At 53.9% G+C, this 22,261-nt stretch overlaps 23 non-coding genes and 1 pseudogene across 23 annotated transcripts; all 24 read left to right on the plus strand.

Annotated features, from left to right (window-relative positions):
• Nucleotides 1–737: 737 nt before the first annotated feature.
• Nucleotides 738–949, plus strand: LOC149279870 (small nucleolar RNA U3). The gene has a single exon (XR_016278520.1). It is a non-coding gene; the product is annotated as a small nucleolar RNA U3 (small nucleolar RNA).
• Nucleotides 950–1,456: 507 nt separating this feature from the next.
• LOC149279871 (U1 spliceosomal RNA) lies at nucleotides 1,457–1,582 on the plus strand (annotated as a pseudogene).
• A 902-nt stretch (nucleotides 1,583–2,484) lies between these two features.
• LOC149279872 (small nucleolar RNA U3) lies at nucleotides 2,485–2,700 on the plus strand. The gene has a single exon (XR_016278512.1). It is a non-coding gene; the product is annotated as a small nucleolar RNA U3 (small nucleolar RNA).
• A 535-nt stretch (nucleotides 2,701–3,235) lies between these two features.
• On the plus strand, nucleotides 3,236–3,399 carry LOC149279873 (U1 spliceosomal RNA). The gene has a single exon (XR_016278271.1). It is a non-coding gene; the product is annotated as a U1 spliceosomal RNA (small nuclear RNA).
• An 889-nt stretch (nucleotides 3,400–4,288) lies between these two features.
• On the plus strand, nucleotides 4,289–4,504 carry LOC149279874 (small nucleolar RNA U3). Its single transcript, XR_016278517.1, has one exon. It is a non-coding gene; the product is annotated as a small nucleolar RNA U3 (small nucleolar RNA).
• A 535-nt stretch (nucleotides 4,505–5,039) lies between these two features.
• Nucleotides 5,040–5,203, plus strand: LOC149279875 (U1 spliceosomal RNA). Its single transcript, XR_016278355.1, has one exon. It is a non-coding gene; the product is annotated as a U1 spliceosomal RNA (small nuclear RNA).
• An 889-nt stretch (nucleotides 5,204–6,092) lies between these two features.
• On the plus strand, nucleotides 6,093–6,308 carry LOC149279876 (small nucleolar RNA U3). The gene has a single exon (XR_016278367.1). It is a non-coding gene; the product is annotated as a small nucleolar RNA U3 (small nucleolar RNA).
• A 535-nt stretch (nucleotides 6,309–6,843) lies between these two features.
• LOC149279877 (U1 spliceosomal RNA) lies at nucleotides 6,844–7,007 on the plus strand. The gene has a single exon (XR_016278340.1). It is a non-coding gene; the product is annotated as a U1 spliceosomal RNA (small nuclear RNA).
• An 874-nt stretch (nucleotides 7,008–7,881) lies between these two features.
• Nucleotides 7,882–8,097, plus strand: LOC149279878 (small nucleolar RNA U3). The gene has a single exon (XR_016278369.1). It is a non-coding gene; the product is annotated as a small nucleolar RNA U3 (small nucleolar RNA).
• Nucleotides 8,098–8,632: 535 nt separating this feature from the next.
• Nucleotides 8,633–8,796, plus strand: LOC149279879 (U1 spliceosomal RNA). The gene has a single exon (XR_016278282.1). It is a non-coding gene; the product is annotated as a U1 spliceosomal RNA (small nuclear RNA).
• An 875-nt stretch (nucleotides 8,797–9,671) lies between these two features.
• LOC149279880 (small nucleolar RNA U3) lies at nucleotides 9,672–9,887 on the plus strand. Its single transcript, XR_016278370.1, has one exon. It is a non-coding gene; the product is annotated as a small nucleolar RNA U3 (small nucleolar RNA).
• Nucleotides 9,888–10,422: 535 nt separating this feature from the next.
• Nucleotides 10,423–10,586, plus strand: LOC149279881 (U1 spliceosomal RNA). Its single transcript, XR_016278253.1, has one exon. It is a non-coding gene; the product is annotated as a U1 spliceosomal RNA (small nuclear RNA).
• Nucleotides 10,587–11,474: 888 nt separating this feature from the next.
• On the plus strand, nucleotides 11,475–11,690 carry LOC149279882 (small nucleolar RNA U3). Its single transcript, XR_016278371.1, has one exon. It is a non-coding gene; the product is annotated as a small nucleolar RNA U3 (small nucleolar RNA).
• Nucleotides 11,691–12,225: 535 nt separating this feature from the next.
• Nucleotides 12,226–12,389, plus strand: LOC149279883 (U1 spliceosomal RNA). Its single transcript, XR_016278362.1, has one exon. It is a non-coding gene; the product is annotated as a U1 spliceosomal RNA (small nuclear RNA).
• An 888-nt stretch (nucleotides 12,390–13,277) lies between these two features.
• LOC149279884 (small nucleolar RNA U3) lies at nucleotides 13,278–13,493 on the plus strand. Its single transcript, XR_016278372.1, has one exon. It is a non-coding gene; the product is annotated as a small nucleolar RNA U3 (small nucleolar RNA).
• A 535-nt stretch (nucleotides 13,494–14,028) lies between these two features.
• Nucleotides 14,029–14,192, plus strand: LOC149279885 (U1 spliceosomal RNA). Its single transcript, XR_016278293.1, has one exon. It is a non-coding gene; the product is annotated as a U1 spliceosomal RNA (small nuclear RNA).
• An 887-nt stretch (nucleotides 14,193–15,079) lies between these two features.
• On the plus strand, nucleotides 15,080–15,295 carry LOC149279886 (small nucleolar RNA U3). The gene has a single exon (XR_016278373.1). It is a non-coding gene; the product is annotated as a small nucleolar RNA U3 (small nucleolar RNA).
• Nucleotides 15,296–15,830: 535 nt separating this feature from the next.
• On the plus strand, nucleotides 15,831–15,994 carry LOC149279887 (U1 spliceosomal RNA). Its single transcript, XR_016278304.1, has one exon. It is a non-coding gene; the product is annotated as a U1 spliceosomal RNA (small nuclear RNA).
• Nucleotides 15,995–16,883: 889 nt separating this feature from the next.
• On the plus strand, nucleotides 16,884–17,099 carry LOC149279888 (small nucleolar RNA U3). Its single transcript, XR_016278374.1, has one exon. It is a non-coding gene; the product is annotated as a small nucleolar RNA U3 (small nucleolar RNA).
• A 535-nt stretch (nucleotides 17,100–17,634) lies between these two features.
• LOC149279889 (U1 spliceosomal RNA) lies at nucleotides 17,635–17,798 on the plus strand. Its single transcript, XR_016278337.1, has one exon. It is a non-coding gene; the product is annotated as a U1 spliceosomal RNA (small nuclear RNA).
• An 874-nt stretch (nucleotides 17,799–18,672) lies between these two features.
• Nucleotides 18,673–18,888, plus strand: LOC149279890 (small nucleolar RNA U3). The gene has a single exon (XR_016278375.1). It is a non-coding gene; the product is annotated as a small nucleolar RNA U3 (small nucleolar RNA).
• A 535-nt stretch (nucleotides 18,889–19,423) lies between these two features.
• LOC149279891 (U1 spliceosomal RNA) lies at nucleotides 19,424–19,587 on the plus strand. The gene has a single exon (XR_016278316.1). It is a non-coding gene; the product is annotated as a U1 spliceosomal RNA (small nuclear RNA).
• Nucleotides 19,588–20,476: 889 nt separating this feature from the next.
• On the plus strand, nucleotides 20,477–20,692 carry LOC149279892 (small nucleolar RNA U3). The gene has a single exon (XR_016278376.1). It is a non-coding gene; the product is annotated as a small nucleolar RNA U3 (small nucleolar RNA).
• A 535-nt stretch (nucleotides 20,693–21,227) lies between these two features.
• Nucleotides 21,228–21,391, plus strand: LOC149279893 (U1 spliceosomal RNA). The gene has a single exon (XR_016278327.1). It is a non-coding gene; the product is annotated as a U1 spliceosomal RNA (small nuclear RNA).
• Nucleotides 21,392–22,261: the final 870 nt, after the last annotated feature.

The following is a 22,261-nucleotide window of genomic DNA, read 5'->3' on the forward strand; positions in this document are numbered from 1 at the left end:
TAGCTGGCTTTGCCGCTTCCGACCCAGCCTGCGCTCGGCGCCTCCTAGGCCGGGAGGAAGCTCCTTCGCCCTGTCTCTTCTGATGCTCTTGAAAGGCTGGCGACCGCCGCCCAGCAGCCTCCTCTCCTGCCGTTGGCTTTTCTTTCCTCTCTTTCCCGGGAACTCGCACCTGGGCTTGCCCTTCCAGAAGCACGCGCCGCCTAGCCTCTCGTGTTAATGACGCTTTATGCTTTGCCAGGAACCGCCTCCGTTATGGTTAGGGAAAAGGGTACCGCCCCAGACTCTTTGCGGCCTCATCAGGTGTTGCTCCTACGTCAGAGACAATATATCTGCATAAGCCCCACCCCTGGGAGGTCTTAAATGTTAAACGTGTGGTCTCATCACTCACGCTTCTCTTGTTGGTTTTTTTTCCTTCTTGCTTTTCCAAAGCATGCTTAAACGCCATCACAGAGCGTCCTCGGTCAAGCTGCTGATGTTGATGTTCTGCGCTGCCTCGCAGCCTGCCTTGGATGTAATGTATGTTCAGTGGTTGAATAAACGCAATCTAGCCTATTTCACGCATTGACTTCTAAGAAAAGCGTTACGAATTGTTTTTTTTTGTTTGTTTTCATAAGATTCATGCATTGCAAAGTCTTCTTCTCTTTCGGAGTTGTGCGAATGTCTTAACTTTAGTTTGTCGCTGCAAGCTATATAGCGATGCCTTTAGGTGGGACGGTGTCCCTCGCAGAGCGGACGTCAAGACTGTACTTTCAGGGATCATTTCTATAGTGCCCTACCGGAGAAATGTGCTCGGAAGTGGTCAGGCTCGGTAACCACGATGAAGAGCTCGCGTGCGTTCCCCTGAGCGCGAAGCGAGTATCAAGCGCCGTGGCTAACGGCTGCTTGTTGCTTTTGATGACTGGTCCTTTCTTCGCGAGAGCAGGTTAGGAGGGGGAACGCGTTGAGCTGTGCTTTCTGCGGATACAGCCTTAATTGTGTTTGTTGGCCTCTTTCGAGGGCCTTCCTTCTATGCCGTCGTACTAGCTTTCGAGGCAGGCCTACTCTTAACAGGATAGACACCTCGCGAGGGGCTTAATGTTGCCTATGTTTCATGAGCCTTTAATGGAAACGTTCTACGTGCCAACATCAAATGATAGCCAAGTCCTGTTGCCCGGCTCGTGCTTTAAGGTCGCCAAGGGATAAATGCTCCTTCCCCGCCGCGAGGTCCTGCTGATGGGCGGTGCTACCGCGTGCAAATTTTTGTGCTGCAAAGCACTCTGGGAATGCTGGATTTTACAAGCGCAGCTTAACACGGGAAGATTTTTCCCTGAAGGGCAACAATGAGGAATTTCCTGTGTGCAGGCACCTTGTCCAAGCAGCTGTTCTGCACAGAGCCAAGTGTTAGAGCAGAAACCCCCACCACGACTTTAGCGAGGGGTGTGGAAGTGGCGCCCCCCACCATCTTCTATGGCAGCTCATACTTACCTGGTGGGGGAGATACCCTGATCACGAAAGGGGTTCTCCCAGGTTGAGGCTCAGCCATTGCACTCCGGCTGTGCTGACCCCTGCGATTTCCCCAAATGCGGGAAACTCGACTGCGTTCGCGCTTTCCCCTGATCATCCCGGTTTAACGATAGAGCCCGCAGTATCTCCGGTATCAGCTGGTGGTTCTCCAGGCGTGGCCCTTGCCGCTACCTCCTAAGGGGGCTGCTCTAAGCGCCTTGAGGCGTGCCTCCTCCGCCTCACCCCGTCTGCTCATCCGCTGGGTTAGCTGGCTTTGCCGCTTCCGACCCAGCCTGCGCTCGGCGCCTCCTAGGCCGGGAGGAAGCTCCTTCGCCCTGTCTCTTCTGATGCTCTTGAAAGGCTGGCGACCGCCGCCCAGCAGCCTCCTCTCCTGCCGTTGGCTTTTCTTTCCTCTCTTTCCCGGGAACTCGCACCTGGGCTTGCCCTTCCAGAAGCACGCGCCGCCTAGCCTCTCGTGTTAATGACGCTTTATGCTTTGCCAGGAACCGCCTCCGTTATGGTTAGGGAAAAGGGTACCGCCCCAGACTCTTTGCGGCCTCATCAGGTGTTGCTCCTACGTCAGAGACAATATATCTGCATAAGCCCCACCCCTGGGAGGTCTTAAATGTTAAACGTGTGGTCTCATCACTCACGCTTCTCTTGTTGGTTTTTTTTCCTTCTTGCTTTTCCAAAGCATGCTTAAACGCCATCACAGAGCGTCCTCGGTCAAGCTGCTGATGTTGATGTTCTGCGCTGCCTCGCAGCCTGCCTTGGATGTAATGTATGTTCAGTGGTTGAATAAACGCAATCTAGCCTATTTCACGCATTGACTTCTAAGAAAAGCGTTACGAATTGTTTTTTTTTGTTTGTTTTCATAAGATTCATGCATTGCAAAGTCTTCTTCTCTTTCGGAGTTGTGCGAATGTCTTAACTTTAGTTTGTCGCTGCAAGCTATATAGCGATGCCTTTAGGTGGGACGGTGTCCCTCGCAGAGCGGACGTCAAGACTGTACTTTCAGGGATCGTTTCTATAGTGCCCGACCGGAGAAATGTGCTCGGAAGTGGTCAGGCTCGGTAACCACGATGAAGAGCTCGCGTGCGTTCCCCTGAGCGCGAAGCGAGTATCAAGCGCCGTGGCTAACGGCTGCTTGTTGCTTTTGATGACTGGTCCTTTCTTCGCGAGAGCAGGTTAGGAGGGGGAACGCGCAAGCTGAGTGGTTACTTCTCGTAGCAACGCGTTGAGCTGTGCTTTCTGCGGATACAGCCTTAATTGTGTTTGTTGGCCTCTTTCGAGGGCCTTCCTTCTATGCCGTCGTACTAGCTTTCGAGGCAGGCCTACTCTTAACAGGATAGACACCTCGCGAGGGGCTTAATGTTGCCTATGTTTCATGAGCCTTTAATGGAAACGTTCTACGTGCCAACATCAAATGATAGCCAAGTCCTGTTGCCCGGCTCGTGCTTTAAGGTCGCCAAGGGGTAAATGCTCCTTCCCCGCCGCGAGGTCCTGCTGATGGGCGGTGCTACCGCGTGCAAATTTTTGTGCTGCAAAGCACTCTGGGAATGCTGGAATTTACAAGCGCAGCTTAACACGGGAAGATTTTTCCCTGAAGGGCAACAATGAGGAATTTCCTGTGTGCAGGCACCTTGTCCAAGCAGCTGTTCTGCACAGAGCCAAGTGTTAGAGCAGAAACCCCCACCACGACTTTAGCGAGGGGTGTGGAAGTGGCGCCCCCCACCATCTTCTATGGCAGCTCATACTTACCTGGCAGGGGAGATACCCTGATCACGAAGGGGGTTCTCCCAGGGTGAGGCTCAGCCATTGCACTCCGGCTGTGCTGACCCCTGCGATTTCCCCAAATGCGGGAAACTCGACTGCATAATTTCTGGTAGTGGGGGACTGCGTTCGCGCTTTCCCCTGATCATCCCGGTTCAACGATAGAGCCCGCAGTATCTCCGGTATCAGCTGGTGGTTCTCCAGGCGTGGCCCTTGCCGCTACCTCCTAAGGGGGCTGCTCTAGCGCCTTGAGGCGTGCCTCCTCCGCCTCACCCCGTCTGCTCATCCGCTGGGTTAGCTGGCTTTGCCGCTTCCGACCCAGCCTGCGCTCGGCGCCTCCTAGGCCGGGAGGAAGCTCCTTCGCCCTGTCTCTTCTGATGCTCTTGAAAGGCTGGCGACCGCCGCCCAGCCGCCTCCTCTCCTGCCGTTGGCTTTTCTTTCCTCTCTTTCCCGGGAACTCGCACCTGGGCTTGCCCTTCCAGAAGCACGCGCCGCCTAGCCTCTCGTGTTAATGACGCTTTATGCTTTGCCAGGAACCGCCTCCGTTATGGTTAGGGAAAAGGGTACCGCCCCAGACTCTTTGCGGCCTCATCAGGTGTTGCTCCTACGTCAGAGACAATATATCTGCATAAGCCCCACCCCTGGGAGGTCTTAAATGTTAAACGTGTGGTCTCATCACTCACGCTTCTCTGGTTGGTTTTTTTTCCTTCTTGCTTTTCCAAAGCATGCTTAAACGCCATCACAGAGCGTCCTCGGTCAAGCTGCTGATGTTGATGTTCTGCGCTGCCTCGCAGCCTGCCTTGGATGTAATGTATGTTCAGTGGTTGAATAAACGCAATCTAGCCTATTTCACGCATTGACTTCTAAGAAAAGCGTTACGAATTGGTTTTTTTTTGTTTGTTTTCATAAGATTCATGCATTGCAAAGTCTTCTTCTCTTTCGGAGTTGTGCGAATGTCTTAACTTTAGTTTGTCGCTGCAAGCTATATAGCGATGCCTTTAGGTGGGACGGTGTCCCTCGCAGAGCGGACGTCAAGACTGTACTTTCAGAGATCGTTTCTATAGTGCCCGACCGGAGAAATGTGCTCGGAAGTGGTCAGGCTCGGTAACCACGATGAAGAGCTCGCGTGCGTTCCCCTGAGCGCGAAGCGAGTATCAAGCGCCGTGGCTAACGGCTGCTTGTTGCTTTTGATGACTGGTCCTTTCTTCGCGAGAGCAGGTTAGGAGGGGGAACGCGCAAGCTGAGTGGTTACTTCTCGTAGCGACGCGTTGAGCTGTGCTTTCTGCGGATACAGCCTTAATTGTGTTTGTTGGCCTCTTTCGAGGGCCTTCCTTCTATGCCGTCGTACTAGCTTTCAAGGCAGGCCTACTCTTAACAGGATAGACACCTCGCGAGGGGCTTAATGTTGCCTATGTTTCATGAGCCTTTAATGGAAATGTTCTACGTGCCAACATCAAATGATAGCCAAGTCCTGTTGCCCGGCTCGTGCTTTAAGGTCGCCAAGGGGTAAATGCTCCTTCCCCGCCGCGAGGTCCTGCTGATGGGCGGTGCTACCGCGTGCAAATTTTTGTGCTGCAAAGCACTCTGGGAATGCTGGATTTTACAAGCGCAGCTTAACACGGGAAGATTTTTCCCTGAAGGGCAACAATGAGGAATTTCCTGTGTGCAGGCACCTTGTCCAAGCAGCTGTTCTGCACAGAGCCAAGTGTTAGAGCAGAAACCCCCACCACGACTTTAGCGAGGGGTGTGGAAGTGGCGCCCCCCACCATCTTCTATGGCAGCTCATACTTACCTGGCAGAGGAGATACCCTGATCACGAAGGGGGTTCTCCCAGGGTGAGGCTCAGCCATTGCACTCCGGCTGTGCTGACCCCTGCGATTTCCCCAAATGCCGGAAACTCGACTGCATAATTTCTGGTAGTGGGGGACTGCGTTCGCGCTTTCCCCTGATCATCCCGGTTTAACGATAGAGCCCGCAGTATCTCCGGTATCAGCTGGTGGTTCTCCAGGCGTGGCCCTTGCCGCTACCTCCTAAGGGGGCTGCTCTAAGCGCCTTGAGGCGTGCCTCCTGCGCCTCACCCCGTCTGCGCATCCGCTGGGTTAGCTGGCTTTGCCGCTTCCGACCCAGCCTGCGCTCGGCGCCTCCTAGGCCGGGAGGAAGCTCCTTCGCCCTGTCTCTTCTGATGCTCTTGAAAGGCTGGCGACCGCCGCCCAGCAGCCTCCTCTCCTGCCGTTGGCTTTTCTTTCCTCTCTTTCCCGGGAACTCGCACCTGGGCTTGCCCTTCCAGAAGCACGCGCCGCCTAGCCTCTCGTGTTAATGACGCTTTATGCTTTGCCAGGAACCGCCTCCGTTATGGTTAGGGAAAAGAGTACCGCCCCAGACTCTTTGCGGCCTCATCAGGTGTTGCTCCTACGTCAGAGACAATATATCTGCATAAGCCCCACCCCTGGGAGGTCTTAAATGTTAAACGTGTGGTCTCATCACTCACGCTTCTCTGGTTGGTTTTTTTTCCTTCTTGCTTTTCCAAAGCATGCTTAAACGCCATCACAGAGCGTCCTCGGTCAAGCTGCTGATGTTGATGTTCTGCGCTGCCTCGCAGCCTGCCTTGGATGTAATGTATGTTCAGTGGTTGAATAAACGCAATCTAGCCTATTTCACGCATTGACTTCTAAGAAAAGCGTTACGAATTGTTTTTTTTTGTTTGTTTTCATAAGATTCATGCATTGCAAAGTCTTCTTCTCTTTCGGAGTTGTGCGAATGTCTTAACTTTAGTTTGTCGCTGCAAGCTATATAGCGATGCCTTTAGGTGGGACGGTGTCCCTCGCAGAGCGGACGTCAAGACTGTACTTTCAGGGATCATTTCTATAGTGCCCGACCGGAGAAATGTGCTCGGAAGTGGTCAGGCTCGGTAACCACGATGAAGAGCTCGCGTGCGTTCCCCTGAGCGCGAAGCGAGTATCAAGCGCCGTGGCTAACGGCTGCTTGTTGCTTTTGATGACTGGTCCTTTCTTCGCGAGAGCAGGTTAGGAGGGGGAACGCGCAAGCTGAGTGGTTACTTCTCGTAGCGACGCGTTGAGCTGTGCTTTCTGCGGATACAGCCTTAATTGTGTTTGTTGGCCTCTTTCGAGGGCCTTCCTTCTATGCCGTCGTACTAGCTTTCGAGGCAGGCCTACTCTTAACAGGATAGACACCTCGCGAGGGGCTTAATGTTGCCTATGTTTCATGAGCCTTTAATGGAAACGTTCTACGTGCCAACATCAAATGATAGCCAAGTCCTGTTGCCCGGCTCGTGCTTTAAGGTCGCCAAGGGGTAAATGCTCCTTCCCCGCCGCGAGGTCCTGCTGATGGGCGGTGCTACCGCGTGCAAATTTTTGTGCTGCAAAGCACTCTGGGAATGCTGGATTTTACAAGCGCAGCTTAACACGGGAAGGTTTTTCCCTGAAGGGCAACAATGAGGAATTTCCTGTGTGCAGGCACCTTGTCCAAGCAGCTGTTCTGCACAGAGCCAAGTGTTAGAGCAGAAACCCCCACCACGACTTTAGCGAGGGGTGTGGAAGTGGCGCCCCCCACCATCTTCTATGGCAGCTCATACTTACCTGGCAGGGGAGATACCCTGATCACGAAGGGGGTTCTCCCAGGGTGAGGCTCAGCCATTGCACTCCGGCTGTGCTGAGCCCTGCGATTTCCCCAAATGCGGGAAACTCGACTGCATAATTTCTGGTAGTGGGGGACTGCGTTCGCGCTTTCCCCTGATCATCCCGGTTTAACGATAGAGCCCGCAGTATCTCCGGTATCAGCTGGTGGTTCTCCAGGCGTGGCCCTTGCCGCTACCTCCTAAGGGGGCTGCTCTAGCGCCTTGAGGCGTGCCTCCTCCGCCTCACCCCGTCTGCTCATCCGCTGGGTTAGCTGGCTTTGCCGCTTCCGACCCAGCCTGCGCTCGGCGCCTCCTAGGCCGGGAGGAAGCTCCTTCGCCCTGTCTCTTCTGATGCTCTTGAAAGGCTGGCGACCGCCGCCCAGCCACCGGCTTTTCTTTCCTCTCTTTCCCGGGAACTCGCGCCTGGGCTTGCCCTTCCAGAAGCACGCGCCGCCTAGCCTCTCGTGTTAATGACGCTTTATGCTTTGCCAGGAACCGCCTCCGTTATGGTTAGGGAAAAGGGTACCGCCCCAGACTCTTTGCGGCCTCATCAGGTGTTGCTCCTACGTCAGAGACAATATATCTGCATAAGCCCCACCCCTGGGAGGTCTTAAATGTTAAACGTGTGGTCTCATCACTCACGCTTCTCTGGTTGGTTTTTTTTCCTTCTTGCTTTTCCAAAGCATGCTTAAACGCCATCACAGAGCGTCCTCGGTCAAGCTGCTGATGTTGATGTTCTGCGCTGCCTCGCAGCCTGCCTTGGATGTAATGTATGTTCAGTGGTTGAATAAACGCAATCTAGCCTATTTCACGCATTGACTTCTAAGAAAAGCGTTACGAATTGGTTTTTTTTTGTTTGTTTTCATAAGATTCATGCATTGCAAAGTCTTCTTCTCTTTCGGAGTTGTGCGAATGTCTTAAGTTTAGTTTGTCGCTGCAAGCTATATAGCGATGCCTTTAGGTGGGACGGTGTCCCTCGCAGAGCGGACGTCAAGACTGTACTTTCAGGGATCATTTCTATAGTGCCCGACCGGAGAAATGTGCTCGGAAGTGGTCAGGCTCGGTAACCACGATGAAGAGCTCGCGTGCGTTCCCCTGAGCGCGAAGCGAGTATCAAGCGCCGTGGCTAACGGCTGCTTGTTGCTTTTGATGACTGGTCCTTTCTTCGCGAGAGCAGGTTAGGAGGGGGAACGCGCAAGCTGAGTGGTTACTTCTCGTAGCGACGCGTTGAGCTGTGCTTTCTGCGGATACAGCCTTAATTGTGTTTGTTGGCCTCTTTCGAGGGCCTTCCTTCTATGCCGTCGTACTAGCTTTCGAGGCAGGCCTACTCTTAACAGGATAGACACCTCGCGAGGGGCTTAATGTTGCCTATGTTTCATGAGCCTTTAATGGAAACGTTCTACGTGCCAACATCAAATGATAGCCAAGTCCTGTTGCCCGGCTCGTGCTTTAAGGTCGCCAAGGGGTAAATGCTCCTTCCCCGCCGCGAGGTCCTGCTGATGGGCGGTGCTACCGCGTGCAAATTTTTGTGCTGCAAAGCACTCTGGGAATGCTGGATTTTACAAGCGCAGCTTAACACGGGAAGGTTTTTCCCTGAAGGGCAACAATGAGGAATTTCCTGTGTGCAGGCACCTTGTCCAAGCAGCTGTTCTGCACAGAGCCAAGTGTTAGAGCAGAAACCCCCACCACGACTTTAGCGAGGGGTGTGGAAGTGGCGCCCCCCACCATCTTCTATGGCAGCTCATACTTACCTGGCAGGGGAGATACCCTGATCACGAAGGGGGTTCTCCCAGGGTGAGGCTCAGCCATTGCACTCCGGCTGTGCTGACCCCTGCGATTTCCCCAAATGCGGGAAACTCGACTGCATAATTTCTGGTAGTGGGGGACTGCGTTCGCGCTTTCCCCTGATCATCCCGGTTTAACGATAGAGCCTGCAGTATCTCCGGTATCAGCAGGTGGTTCTCCAGGCGTGGCCCTTGCCGCTACCTCCTAAGGGGGCTGCTCTAGCGCCTTGAGGCGTGCCTCCCCCGCCTCACCCCGTCTGCTCATCCGCTGGGTTAGCTGGCTTTGCCGCTTCCGACCCAGCCTGCGCTCGGCGCCTCCTAGGCCGGGAGGAAGCTCCTTCGCCCTGTCTCTTCTGATGCTCTTGAAAGGCTGGCGACCGCCGCCCAGCCGCCGGCTTTTCTTTCCTCTCTTTCCCGGGAACTCGCACCTGGGCTTGCCCTTCCAGAAGCACGCGCCGCCTAGCCTCTCGTGTTAATGACGCTTTATGCTTTGCCAGGAACCGCCTCCGTTATGGTTAGGGAAAAGGGTACCGCCCCAGACTCTTTGCGGCCTCATCAGGTGTTGCTCCTACGTCAGAGACAATATATCTGCATAAGCCCCACCCCTGGGAGGTCTTAAATGTTAAACGTGTGGTCTCATCACTCACGCTTCTCTGGTTGGTTTTTTTTCCTTCTTGCTTTTCCAAAGCATGCTTAAACGCCATCACAGAGCGTCCTCGGTCAAGCTGCTGATGTTGATGTTCTGCGCTGCCTCGCAGCCTGCCTTGGATGTAATGTATGTTCAGTGGTTGAATAAACGCAATCTAGCCTATTTCACGCATTGACTTCTAAGAAAAGCGTTACGAATTGGTTTTTTTTTTGTTTGTTTTCATAAGATTCATGCATTGCAAAGTCTTCTTCTCTTTCGGAGTTGTGCGAATGTCTTAACTTTAGTTTGTCGCTGCAAGCTATATAGCGATGCCTTTAGGTGGGACGGTGTCCCTCGCAGAGCGGACGTCAAGACTGTACTTTCAGGGATCATTTCTATAGTGCCCGACCGGAGAAATGTGCTCGGAAGTGGTCAGGCTCGGTAACCACGATGAAGAGCTCGCGTGCGTTCCCCTGAGCGCGAAGCGAGTATCAAGCGCCGTGGCTAACGGCTGCTTGTTGCTTTTGATGACTGGTCCTTTCTTCGCGAGAGCAGGTTAGGAGGGGGAACGCGCAAGCTGAGTGGTTACTTCTCGTAGCGACGCGTTGAGCTGTGCTTTCTGCGGATACAGCCTTAATTGTGTTTGTTGGCCTCTTTCGAGGGCCTTCCTTCTATGCCGTCGTACTAGCTTTCGAGGCAGGCCTACTCTTAACAGGATAGACACCTCGCGAGGGGCTTAATGTTGCCTATGTTTCATGAGCCTTTAATGGAAACGTTCTACGTGCCAACATCAAATGATAGCCAAGTCCTGTTGCCCGGCTCGTGCTTTAAGGTCGCCAAGGGGTAAATGCTCCTTCCCCGCCGCGAGGTCCTGCTGATGGGCGGTGCTACCGCGTGCAAATTTTTGTGCTGCAAAGCACTCTGGGAATGCTGGATTTTACAAGCGCAGCTTAACACGGGAAGATTTTTCCCTGAAGGGCAACAATGAGGAATTTCCTGTGTGCAGGCACCTTGTCCAAGCAGCTGTTCTGCACAGAGCCAAGTGTTAGAGCAGAAACCCCCACCACGACTTTAGCGAGGGGTGTGGAAGTGGCGCCCCCCACCATCTTCTATGGCAGCTCATACTTACCTGGCAGGGGAGATACCCTGATCACGAAGGGGGTTCTCCCAGGGTGAGGCTCAGCCATTGCACTCCGGCTGTGCTGACCCCTGCGATTTCCCCAAATGCGGGAAACTCGACTGCATAATTTCTGGTAGTGGGGGACTGCGTTCGCGCTTTCCCCCGATCATCCCGGTTTAACGATAGAGCCCGCAGTATCTCCGGTATCAGCTGGTGGTTCTCCAGGCGTGGCCCTTGCCGCTACCTCCTAAGGGGGCTGCTCTAGCGCCTTGAGGCGTGCCTCCCCGCCTCACCCCGTCTGCTCATCCGCTGGGTTAGCTGGCTTTGCCGCTTCCGACCCAGCCTGCGCTCGGAGCCTCCTAGGCCGGGAGGAAGCTCCTTCGCCCTGTCTCTTCTGATGCTCTTGAAAGGCCGGCGACCGCCGCCCAGCCGCCTCCTCTCCTGCCGTTGCCTTTTCTTTCCTCTCTTTCCCGGGAACTCGCACCTGGGCTTGCCCTTCCAGAAGCACGCGCCGCCTAGCCTCTCGTGTTAATGACGCTTTATGCTTTGCCAGGAACCGCCTCCGTTATGGTTAGGGAAAAGGGTACCGCCCCAGACTCTTTGCGGCCTCATCAGGTGTTGCTCCTACGTCAGAGACAATATATCTGCATAAGCCCCACCCCTGGGAGGTCTTAAATGTTAAACGTGTGGTCTCATCACTCACGCTTCTCTGGTTGGTTTTTTTTCCTTCTTGCTTTTCCAAAGCATGCTTAAACGCCATCACAGAGCGTCCTCGGTCAAGCTGCTGATGTTGATGTTCTGCGCTGCCTCGCAGCCTGCCTTGGATGTAATGTATGTTCAGTGGTTGAATAAACGCAATCTAGCCTATTTCACGCATTGACTTCTAAGAAAAGCGTTACGAATTGGTTTTTTTTTGTTTGTTTTCATAAGATTCATGCATTGCAAAGTCTTCTTCTCTTTCGGAGTTGTGCGAATGTCTTAACTTTAGTTTGTCGCTGCAAGCTATATAGCGATGCCTTTAGGTGGGACGGTGTCCCTCGCAGAGCGGACGTCAAGACTGTACTTTCAGGGATCATTTCTATAGTGCCCGACCGGAGAAATGTGCTCGGAAGTGGTCAGGCTCGGTAACCACGATGAAGAGCTCGCGTGCGTTCCCCTGAGCGCGAAGCGAGTATCAAGCGCCGTGGCTAACGGCTGCTTGTTGCTTTTGATGACTGGTCCTTTCTTCGCGAGAGCAGGTTAGGAGGGGGAACGCGCAAGCTGAGTGGTTACTTCTCGTAGCGACGCGTTGAGCTGTGCTTTCTGCGGATACAGCCTTAATTGTGTTTGTTGGCCTCTTTCGAGGGCCTTCCTTCTATGCCGTCGTACTAGCTTTCGAGGCAGGCCTACTCTTAACAGGATAGACACCTCGCGAGGGGCTTAATGTTGCCTATGTTTCATGAGCCTTTAATGGAAACGTTCTACGTGCCAACATCAAATGATAGCCAAGTCCTGTTGCCCGGCTCGTGCTTTAAGGTCGCCAAGGGGTAAATGCTCCTTCCCCGCCGCGAGGTCCTGCTGATGGGCGGTGCTACCGCGTGCAAATTTTTGTGCTGCAAAGCACTCTGGGAATGCTGGATTTTACAAGCGCAGCTTAACACGGGAAGATTTTTCCCTGAAGGGCAACAATGAGGAATTTCCTGTGTGCAGGCACCTTGTCCAAGCAGCTGTTCTGCACAGAGCCAAGTGTTAGAGCAGAAACCCCCACCACGACTTTAGCGAGGGGTGTGGAAGTGGCGCCCCCCACCATCTTCTATGGCAGCTCATACTTACCTGGCAGGGGAGATACCCTGATCACGAAGGGGGTTCTCCCAGGGTGAGGCTCAGCCATTGCACTCCGGCTGTGCTGACCCCTGCGATTTCCCCAAATGCGGGAAACTCGACTGCATAATTTCTGGTAGTGGGGGACTGCGTTCGCGCTTTCCCCCGATCATCCCGGTTTAACGATAGAGCCCGCAGTATCTCCGGTATCAGCTGGTGGTTCTCCAGGCGTGGCCCTTGCCGCTACCTCCTAAGGGGGCTGCTCTAGCGCCTTGAGGCGTGCCTCCCCGCCTCACCCCGTCTGCTCATCCGCTGGGTTAGCTGGCTTTGCCGCTTCCGACCCAGCCTGCGCTCGGAGCCTCCTAGGCCGGGAGGAAGCTCCTTCGCCCTGTCTCTTCTGATGCTCTTGAAAGGCCGGCGACCGCCGCCCAGCCGCCTCCTCTCCTGCCGTTGCCTTTTCTTTCCTCTCTTTCCCGGGAACTCGCACCTGGGCTTGCCCTTCCAGAAGCACGCGCCGCCTAGCCTCTCGTGTTAATGACGCTTTATGCTTTGCCAGGAACCGCCTCCGTTATGGTTAGGGAAAAGGGTACCGCCCCAGACTCTTTGCGGCCTCATCAGGTGTTGCTCCTACGTCAGAGACAATATATCTGCATAAGCCCCACCCCTGGGAGGTCTTAAATGTTAAACGTGTGGTCTCATCACTCACGCTTCTCTGGTTGGTTTTTTTTCCTTCTTGCTTTTCCAAAGCATGCTTAAACGCCATCACAGAGCGTCCTCGGTCAAGCTGCTGATGTTGATGTTCTGCGCTGCCTCGCAGCCTGCCTTGGATGTAATGTATGTTCAGTGGTTGAATAAACGCAATCTAGCCTATTTCACGCATTGACTTCTAAGAAAAGCGTTACGAATTGGTTTTTTTTTGTTTGTTTTCATAAGATTCATGCATTGCAAAGTCTTCTTCTCTTTCGGAGTTGTGCGAATGTCTTAACTTTAGTTTGTCGCTGCAAGCTATATAGCGATGCCTTTAGGTGGGACGGTGTCCCTCGCAGAGCGGACGTCAAGACTGTACTTTCAGGGATCATTTCTATAGTGCCCGACCGGAGAAATGTGCTCGGAAGTGGTCAGGCTCGGTAACCACGATGAAGAGCTCGCGTGCGTTCCCCTGAGCGCGAAGCGAGTATCAAGCGCCGTGGCTAACGGCTGCTTGTTGCTTTTGATGACTGGTCCTTTCTTCGCGAGAGCAGGTTAGGAGGGGGAACGCGCAAGCTGAGTGGTTACTTCTCGTAGCGACGCGTTGAGCTGTGCTTTCTGCGGATACAGCCTTAATTGTGTTTGTTGGCCTCTTTCGAGGGCCTTACTTCTATGCCGTCGTACTAGCTTTCGAGGCAGGCCTACTCTTAACAGGATAGACACCTCGCGAGGGGCTTAATGTTGCCTATGTTTCATGAGCCTTTCATGGAAACGTTCTACGTGCCAACATCAAATGATAGCCAAGTCCTGTTGCCCGGCTCGTGCTTTAAGGTCGCCAAGGGGTAAATGCTCCTTCCCCGCCGTGAGGTCCTGCTGATGGGCGGTGCTACCGCGTGCAAATTTTTGTGCTGCAAAGCACTCTGGGAATGCTGGATTTTACAAGCGCAGCTTAACACGGGAAGATTTTTCCCTGAAGGGCAACAATGAGGAATTTCCTGTGTGCAGGCACCTTGTCCAAGCAGCTGTTCTGCACAGAGCCAAGTGTTAGAGCAGAAACCCCCACCACGACTTTAGCGAGGGGTGTGGAAGTGGCGCCCCCCACCATCTTCTATGGCAGCTCATACTTACCTGGCAGGGGAGATACCCTGATCACGAAGGGGGTTCTCCCAGGGTGAGGCTCAGCCATTGCACTCCGGCTGTGCTGACCCCTGCGATTTCCCCAAATGCGGGAAACTCGACTGCATAATTTCTGGTAGTGGGGGACTGCGTTCGCGCTTTCCCCTGATCATCCCGGTTTAACGATAGAGCCCGCAGTATCTCCGGTATCAGCTGGTGGTTCTCCAGACGTGGCCCTTGCCGCTACCTCCTAAGGGGGCTGCTCTAGCGCCTTGAGGCGCGCCTCCCCCGCCTCACCCCGTCTGCTCATCCGCTGGGTTAGCTGGCTTTGCCGCTTCCGACCCAGCCTGTGCTCGGCGCCTCCTAGCCCGGGAGGAAGCTCCTTCGCCCTGTCTCTTCTGATGCTCTTGAAAGGCTGGCGACCGCCGCCCAGCCGCCTCCTCTCCTGCCGTTGGCTTTTCTTTCCTCTTTCCCGGGAACTCGCACCTGGGCTTGCCCTTCCAGAAGCACGCGCCGCCTAGCCTCTCGTGTTAATGACGCTTTATGCTTTGCCAGGAACCGCCTCCGTTATGGTTAGGGAAAAGGGTACCGCCCCAGACTCTTTGCGGCCTCATCAGGTGTTGCTCCTACGTCAGAGACAATATATCTGCATAAGCCCCACCCCTGGGAGGTCTTAAATGTTAAACGTGTGGTCTCATCACTCACGCTTCTCTGGTTGGTTTTTTTTCCTTCTTGCTTTTCCAAAGCATGCTTAAACGCTATCACAGAGCGTCCTCGGTCAAGCTGCTGATGTTGATGTTCTGCGCTGCCTCGCAGCCTGCCTTGGATGTAATGTATGTTCAGTGGTTGAATAAACGCAATCTAGCCTATTTCACGCATTGACTTCTAAGAAAAGCGTTACGAATTGGTTTTTTTTTGTTTGTTTTCATAAGATTCATGCATTGCAAAGTCTTCTTCTCTTTCGGAGTTGTGCGAATGTCTTAACTTTAGTTTGTCGCTGCAAGCTATATAGCGATGCCTTTAGGTGGGACGGTGTCCCTCGCAGAGCGGACGTCAAGACTGTACTTTCAGGGATCATTTCTATAGTGCCCGACCGGAGAAATGTGCTCGGAAGTGGTCAGGCTCGGTAACCACGATGAAGAGCTCGCGTGCGTTCCCCTGAGCGCGAAGCGAGTATCAAGCGCCGTGGCTAACGGCTGCTTGTTGCTTTTGATGACTGGTCCTTTCTTCGCGAGAGCAGGTTAGGAGGGGGAACGCGCAAGCTGAGTGGTTACTTCTCGTAGCGACGCCTTGAGCTGTGCTTTCTGCGGATACAGCCTTAATTGTGTTTGTTGGCCTCTTTCGAGGGCCTTCCTTCTATGCCGTCGTACTAGCTTTCGAGGCTGGCCTACTCTTAACAGGATAGACACCTCGCGAGGGGCTTAATGTTGCCTATGTTTCATGAGCCTTTAATGGAAACGTTCTACGTGCCAACATCAAATGATAGCCAAGTCCTGTTGCCCGGCTCGTGCTTTAAGGTCGCCAAGGGGTAAATGCTCCTTCCCCGCCGCGAGGTCCTGCTGATGGGCGGTGCTACCGCGTGCAAATTTTTGTGCTGCAAAGCACTCTGGGAATGCTGGATTTTACAAGCGCAGCTTAACACGGGAAGATTTTTCCCTGAAGGGCAACAATGAGGAATTTCCTGTGTGCAGGCACCTTGTCCAAGCAGCTGTTCTGCACAGAGCCAAGTGTTAGAGCAGAAACCCCCACCACGACTTTAGCGAGGGGTGTGGAAGTGGCGCCCCCCACCATCTTCTATGGCAGCTCATACTTACCTGGCAGGGGAGATACCCTGATCACGAAGGGGGTTCTCCCAGGGTGAGGCTCAGCCATTGCACTCCGGCTGTGCTGACCCCTGCGATTTCCCCAAATGCGGGAAACTCGACTGCATAATTTCTGGTAGTGGGGGACTGCGTTCGCGCTTTCCCCTGATCATCCCGGTTTAACGATAGAGCCCGCAGTATCTCCGGTATCAGCTGGTGGTTCTCCAGGCGTGGCCCTTGCCGCTACCTCCTAAGGGGGCTGCTCTAGCGCCTTGAGGCGTGCCTCCTCCGCCTCACCCCGTCTGCTCATCCGCTGGGTTAGCTGGCTTTGCCGCTTCCGACCCAGCCTGCGCTCGGCGCCTCCTAGGCCGGGAGGAAGCTCCTTCGCCCTGTCTCTTCTGATGCTCTTGAAAGGCCGGCGACCGCCGCCCAGCCGCCTCCTCTCCTGCCGTTGGCTTTTCTTTCCTCTCTTTCCCGGGAACTCGCACCTGGGCTTGCCCTTCCAGAAGCACGCGCCGCCTAGCCTCTCGTGTTAATGACGCTTTATGCTTTGCCAGGAACCGCCTCCGTTATGGTTAGGGAAAAGGGTACCGCCCCAGACTCTTTGCGGCCTCATCAGGTGTTGCTCCTACGTCAGAGACAATATATCTGCATAAGCCCCACCCCTGGGAGGTCTTAAATGTTAAACGTGTGGTCTCATCACTCACGCTTCTCTGGTTGGTTTTTTTTCCTTCTTGCTTTTCCAAAGCATGCTTAAACGCCATCACAGAGCGTCCTCGGTCAAGCTGCTGATGTTGATGTTCTGCGCTGCCTCGCAGCCTGCCTTGGATGTAATGTATGTTCAGTGGTTGAATAAACGCAATCTAGCCTATTTCACGCATTGACTTCTAAGAAAAGCGTTACGAATTGGTTTTTTTTTGTTTGTTTTCATAAGATTCATGCATTGCAAAGTCTTCTTCTCTTTCGGAGTTGTGCGAATGTCTTAACTTTAGTTTGTCGCTGCAAGCTATATAGCGATGCCTTTAGGTGGGACGGTGTCCCTCGCAGAGCGGACGTCAAGACTGTACTTTCAGGGATCATTTCTATAGTGCCCGACCGGAGAAATGTGCTCGGAAGTGGTCAGGCTCGGTAACCACGATGAAGAGCTCGCGTGCGTTCCCCTGAGCGCGAAGCGAGTATCAAGCGCCGTGGCTAACGGCTGCTTGTTGCTTTTGATGACTGGTCCTTTCTTCGCGAGAGCAGGTTAGGAGGGGGAACGCGCAAGCTGAGTGGTTACTTCTCGTAGCGACGCGTTGAGCTGTGCTTTCTGCGGATACAGCCTTAATTGTGTTTGTTGGCCTCTTTCGAGGGCCTTCCTTCTATGCCGTCGTACTAGCTTTTGAGGCAGGCCTACTCTTAACAGGATAGACACCTCGCGAGGGGCTTAATGTTGCCTATGTTTCATGAGCCTTTAATGGAAACGTTCTACGTGCCAACATCAAATGATAGCCAAGTCCTGTTGCCCGGCTCGTGCTTTAAGGTCGCCAAGGGGTAAATGCTCCTTCCCCGCCGCGAGGTCCTGCTGATGGGCGGTGCTACCGCGTGCAAATTTTTGTGCTGCAAAGCACTCTGGGAATGCTGGATTTTACAAGCGCAGCTTAACACGGGAAGATTTTTCCCTGAAGGGCAACAATGAGGAATTTCCTGTGTGCAGGCACCTTGTCCAAGCAGCTGTTCTGCACAGAGCCAAGTGTTAGAGCAGAAACCCCCACCACGACTTTAGCGAGGGGTGTGGAAGTGGCGCCCCCCACCATCTTCTATGGCAGCTCATACTTACCTGGCAGGGGAGATACCCTGATCACGAAGGGGGTTCTCCCAGGGTGAGGCTCAGCCATTGCACTCCGGCTGTGCTGACCCCTGCGATTTCCCCAAATGCGGGAAACTCGACTGCGTAATTTCTGGTAGTGGGGGACTGCGTTCGCGCTTTCCCCTGATCATCCCGGTTTAACGATAGAGCCCGCAGTATCTCCGGTATCAGCTGGTGGTTCTCCAGGCGTGGCCCTTGCCGCTACCTCCTAAGGGGGCTGCTCTAGCGCCTTGAGGCGTGCCTCCTCCGCCTCACCCCGTCTGCTCATCCGCTGGGTTGGCTGGCTTTGCCGCTTCCGACCCAGCCTGCGCTCGGCGCCTCCTAGGCCGGGAGGAAGCTCCTTCGCCCTGTCTCTTCTGATGCTCTTGAAAGGCTGGCGACCGCCGCCCAGCCGCCGGCTTTTCTTTCCTCTCTTTCCCGGGAACTCGCACCTGGGCTTGCCCTTCCAGAAGCACGCGCCGCCTAGCCTCTCGTGTTAATGACGCTTTATGCTTTGCCAGGAACCGCCTCCGTTATGGTTAGGGAAAAGGGTACCGCCCCAGACTCTTTGCGGCCTCATCAGGTGTTGCTCCTACGTCAGAGACAATATATCTGCATAAGCCCCACCCCTGGGAGGTCTTAAATGTTAAACGTGTGGTCTCATCACTCACGCTTCTCTGGTTGTTTTTTTTTCCTTCTTGCTTTTCCAAAGCATGCTTAAACGCCATCACAGAGCGTCCTCGGTCAAGCTGCTGATGTTGATGTTCTGCGCTGCCTCGCAGCCTGCCTTGGATGTGATGTATGTTCAGTGGTTGAATAAACGCAATCTAGCCTATTTCACGCATTGACTTCTAAGAAAAGCGTTACGAATTGGTTTTTTTTTGTTTGTTTTCATAAGATTCATGCATTGCAAAGTCTTCTTCTCTTTCGGAGTTGTGCGAATGTCTTAACTTTAGTTTGTCGCTGCAAGCTATATAGCGATGCCTTTAGGTGGGACGGTGTCCCTCGCAGAGCGGACGTCAAGACTGTACTTTCAGGGATCATTTCTATAGTGCCCGACCGGAGAAATGTGCTCGGAAGTGGTCAGGCTCGGTAACCACGATGAAGAGCTCGCGTGCGTTCCCCTGAGCGCGAAGCGAGTATCAAGCGCCGTGGCTAACGGCTGCTTGTTGCTTTTGATGACTGGTCCTTTCTTCGCGAGAGCAGGTTAGGAGGGGGAACGCGCAAGCTGAGTGGTTACTTCTCGTAGCGACGCGTTGAGCTGTGCTTTCTGCGGATACAGCCTTAATTGTGTTTGTTGGCCTCTTTCGAGGGCCTTCCTTCTATGCCGTCGTACTAGCTTTCGAGGCAGGCCTACTCTTAACAGGATAGACACCTCGCGAGGGGCTTAATGTTGCCTATGTTTCATGAGCCTTTAATGGAAACGTTCTACGTGCCAACATCAAATGATAGCCAAGTCCTGTTGCCCGGCTCGTGCTTTAAGGTCGCCAAGGGGTAAATGCTCCTTCCCCGCCGCGAGGTCCTGCTGATGGGCGGTGCTACCGCGTGCAAATTTTTGTGCTGCAAAGCACTCTGGGAATGCTGGATTTTACAAGCGCAGCTTAACACGGGAAGGTTTTTCCCTGAAGGGCAACAATGAGGAATTTCCTGTGTGCAGGCACCTTGTCCAAGCAGCTGTTCTGCACAGAGCCAAGTGTTAGAGCAGAAACCCCCACCACGACTTTAGCGAGGGGTGTGGAAGTGGCGCCCCCCACCATCTTCTATGGCAGCTCATACTTACCTGGCAGGGGAGATACCCTGATCACGAAGGGGGTTCTCCCAGGGTGAGGCTCAGCCATTGCACTCCGGCTGTGCTGACCCCTGCGATTTCCCCAAATGCGGGAAACTCGACTGCATAATTTCTGGTAGTGGGGGACTGCGTTCGCGCTTTCCCCTGATCATCCCGGTTTAACGATAGAGCCCGCAGTATCTCCGGTATCAGCTGGTGGTTCTCCAGGCGTGGCCCTTGCCGCTACCTCCTAAGGGGGCTGCTCTAGCGCCTTGAGGCGTGCCTCCCCCGCCTCACCCCGTCTGCTCATCCGCTGGGTTAGCTGGCTTTGCCGCTTCCGACCCAGCCTGCGCTCGGCGCCTCCTAGGCCGGGAGGAAGCTCCTTCGCCCTGTCTCTTCTGATGCTCTTGAAAGGCTGGCGACCGCCGCCCAGCCGCCTCCTCTCCTGCCGTTGGCTTTTCTTTCCTCTCTTTCCCGGGAACTCGCGCCTGGGCTTGCCCTTCCAGAAGCACGCGCCGCCTAGCCTCTCGTGTTAATGACGCTTTATGCTTTGCCAGGAACCGCCTCCGTTATGGTTAGGGAAAAGGGTACCGCCCCAGACTCTTTGCGGCCTCATCAGGTGTTGCTCCTACGTCAGAGACAATATATCTGCATAAGCCCCACCCCTGGGAGGTCTTAAATGTTAAACGTGTGGTCTCATCACTCACGCTTCTCTGGTTGGTTTTTTTTCCTTCTTGCTTTTCCAAAGCATGCTTAAACGCCATCACAGAGCGTCCTCGGTCAAGCTGCTGATGTTGATGTTCTGCGCTGCCTCGCAGCCTGCCTTGGATGTAATGTATGTTCAGTGGTTGAATAAACGCAATCTAGCCTATTTCACGCATTGACTTCTAAGAAAAGCGTTACGAATTGGTTTTTTTTTGTTTGTTTTCATAAGATTCATGCATTGCAAAGTCTTCTTCTCTTTCGGAGTTGTGCGAATGTCTTAACTTTAGTTTGTCGCTGCAAGCTATATAGCGATGCCTTTAGGTGGGACGGTGTCCCTCGCAGAGCGGACGTCAAGACTGTACTTTCAGGGATCATTTCTATAGTGCCCGACCGGAGAAATGTGCTCGGAAGTGGTCAGGCTCGGTAACCACGATGAAGAGCTCGCGTGCGTTCCCCTGAGCGCGAAGCGAGTATCAAGCGCCGTGGCTAACGGCTGCTTGTTGCTTTTGATGACTGGTCCTTTCTTCGCGAGAGCAGGTTAGGAGGGGGAACGCGCAAGCTGAGTGGTTACTTCTCGTAGCGACGCGTTGAGCTGTGCTTTCTGCGGATACAGCCTTAATTGTGTTTGTTGGCCTCTTTCGAGGGCCTTCCTTCTATGCCGTCGTACTAGCTTTTGAGGCAGGCCTACTCTTAACAGGATAGACACCTCGCGAGGGGCTTAATGTTGCCTATGTTTCATGAGCCTTTAATGGAAACGTTCTACGTGCCAACATCAAATGATAGCCAAGTCCTGTTGCCCGGCTCGTGCTTTAAGGTCGCCAAGGGGTAAATGCTCCTTCCCCGCCGCGAGGTCCTGCTGATGGGCGGTGCTACCGCGTGCAAATTTTTGTGCTGCAAAGCACTCTGGGAATGCTGGATTTTACAAGCGCAGCTTAACACGGGAAGATTTTTCCCTGAAGGGCAACAATGAGGAATTTCCTGTGTGCAGGCACCTTGTCCAAGCAGCTGTTCTGCACAGAGCCAAGTGTTAGAGCAGAAACCCCCACCACGACTTTAGCGAGGGGTGTGGAAGTGGCGCCCCCCACCATCTTCTATGGCAGCTCATACTTACCTGGCAGGGGAGATACCCTGATCACGAAGGGGGTTCTCCCAGGGTGAGGCTCAGCCATTGCACTCCGGCTGTGCTGACCCCTGCGATTTCCCCAAATGCGGGAAACTCGACTGCATAATTTCTGGTAGTGGGGGACTGCGTTCGCGCTTTCCCCTGATCATCCCGGTTTAACAATAGAGCCCGCAGTATCTCCGGTATCAGCTGGTGGTTCTCCAGGCGTGGCCCTTGCCGCTACCTCCTAAGGGGGCTGCTCTAGCGCCTTGAGGCGTGCCTCCCCGCCTCACCCCGTCTGCTCATCCGCTGGGTTAGCTGGCTTTGCCGCTTCCGACCCAGCCTGCGCTCGGAGCCTCCTAGGCCGGGAGGAAGCTCCTTCGCCCTGTCTCTTCTGATGCTCTTGAAAGGCCGGCGACCGCCGCCCAGCCGCCTCCTCTCCTGCCGTTGCCTTTTCTTTCCTCTCTTTCCCGGGAACTCGCACCTGGGCTTGCCCTTCCAGAAGCACGCGCCGCCTAGCCTCTCGTGTTAATGACGCTTTATGCTTTGCCAGGAACCGCCTCCGTTATGGTTAGGGAAAAGGGTACCGCCCCAGACTCTTTGCGGCCTCATCAGGTGTTGCTCCTACGTCAGAGACAATATATCTGCATAAGCCCCACCCCTGGGAGGTCTTAAATGTTAAACGTGTGGTCTCATCACTCACGCTTCTCTGGTTGGTTTTTTTTCCTTCTTGCTTTTCCAAAGCATGCTTAAACGCCATCACAGAGCGTCCTCGGTCAAGCTGCTGATGTTGATGTTCTGCGCTGCCTCGCAGCCTGCCTTGGATGTAATGTATGTTCAGTGGTTGAATAAACGCAATCTAGCCTATTTCACGCATTGACTTCTAAGAAAAGCGTTACGAATTGGTTTTTTTTTGTTTGTTTTCATAAGATTCATGCATTGCAAAGTCTTCTTCTCTTTCGGAGTTGTGCGAATGTCTTAACTTTAGTTTGTCGCTGCAAGCTATATAGCGATGCCTTTAGGTGGGACGGTGTC

This window comes from Sceloporus occidentalis, unplaced genomic scaffold (genome assembly GCF_023333645.1).
Source record: "Sceloporus occidentalis isolate IW3139 unplaced genomic scaffold, rSceOcc1.0.p SCAF_160, whole genome shotgun sequence".
In the NCBI taxonomy this organism is placed as follows: Eukaryota; Metazoa; Chordata; class Lepidosauria; order Squamata; family Phrynosomatidae; genus Sceloporus; species Sceloporus occidentalis.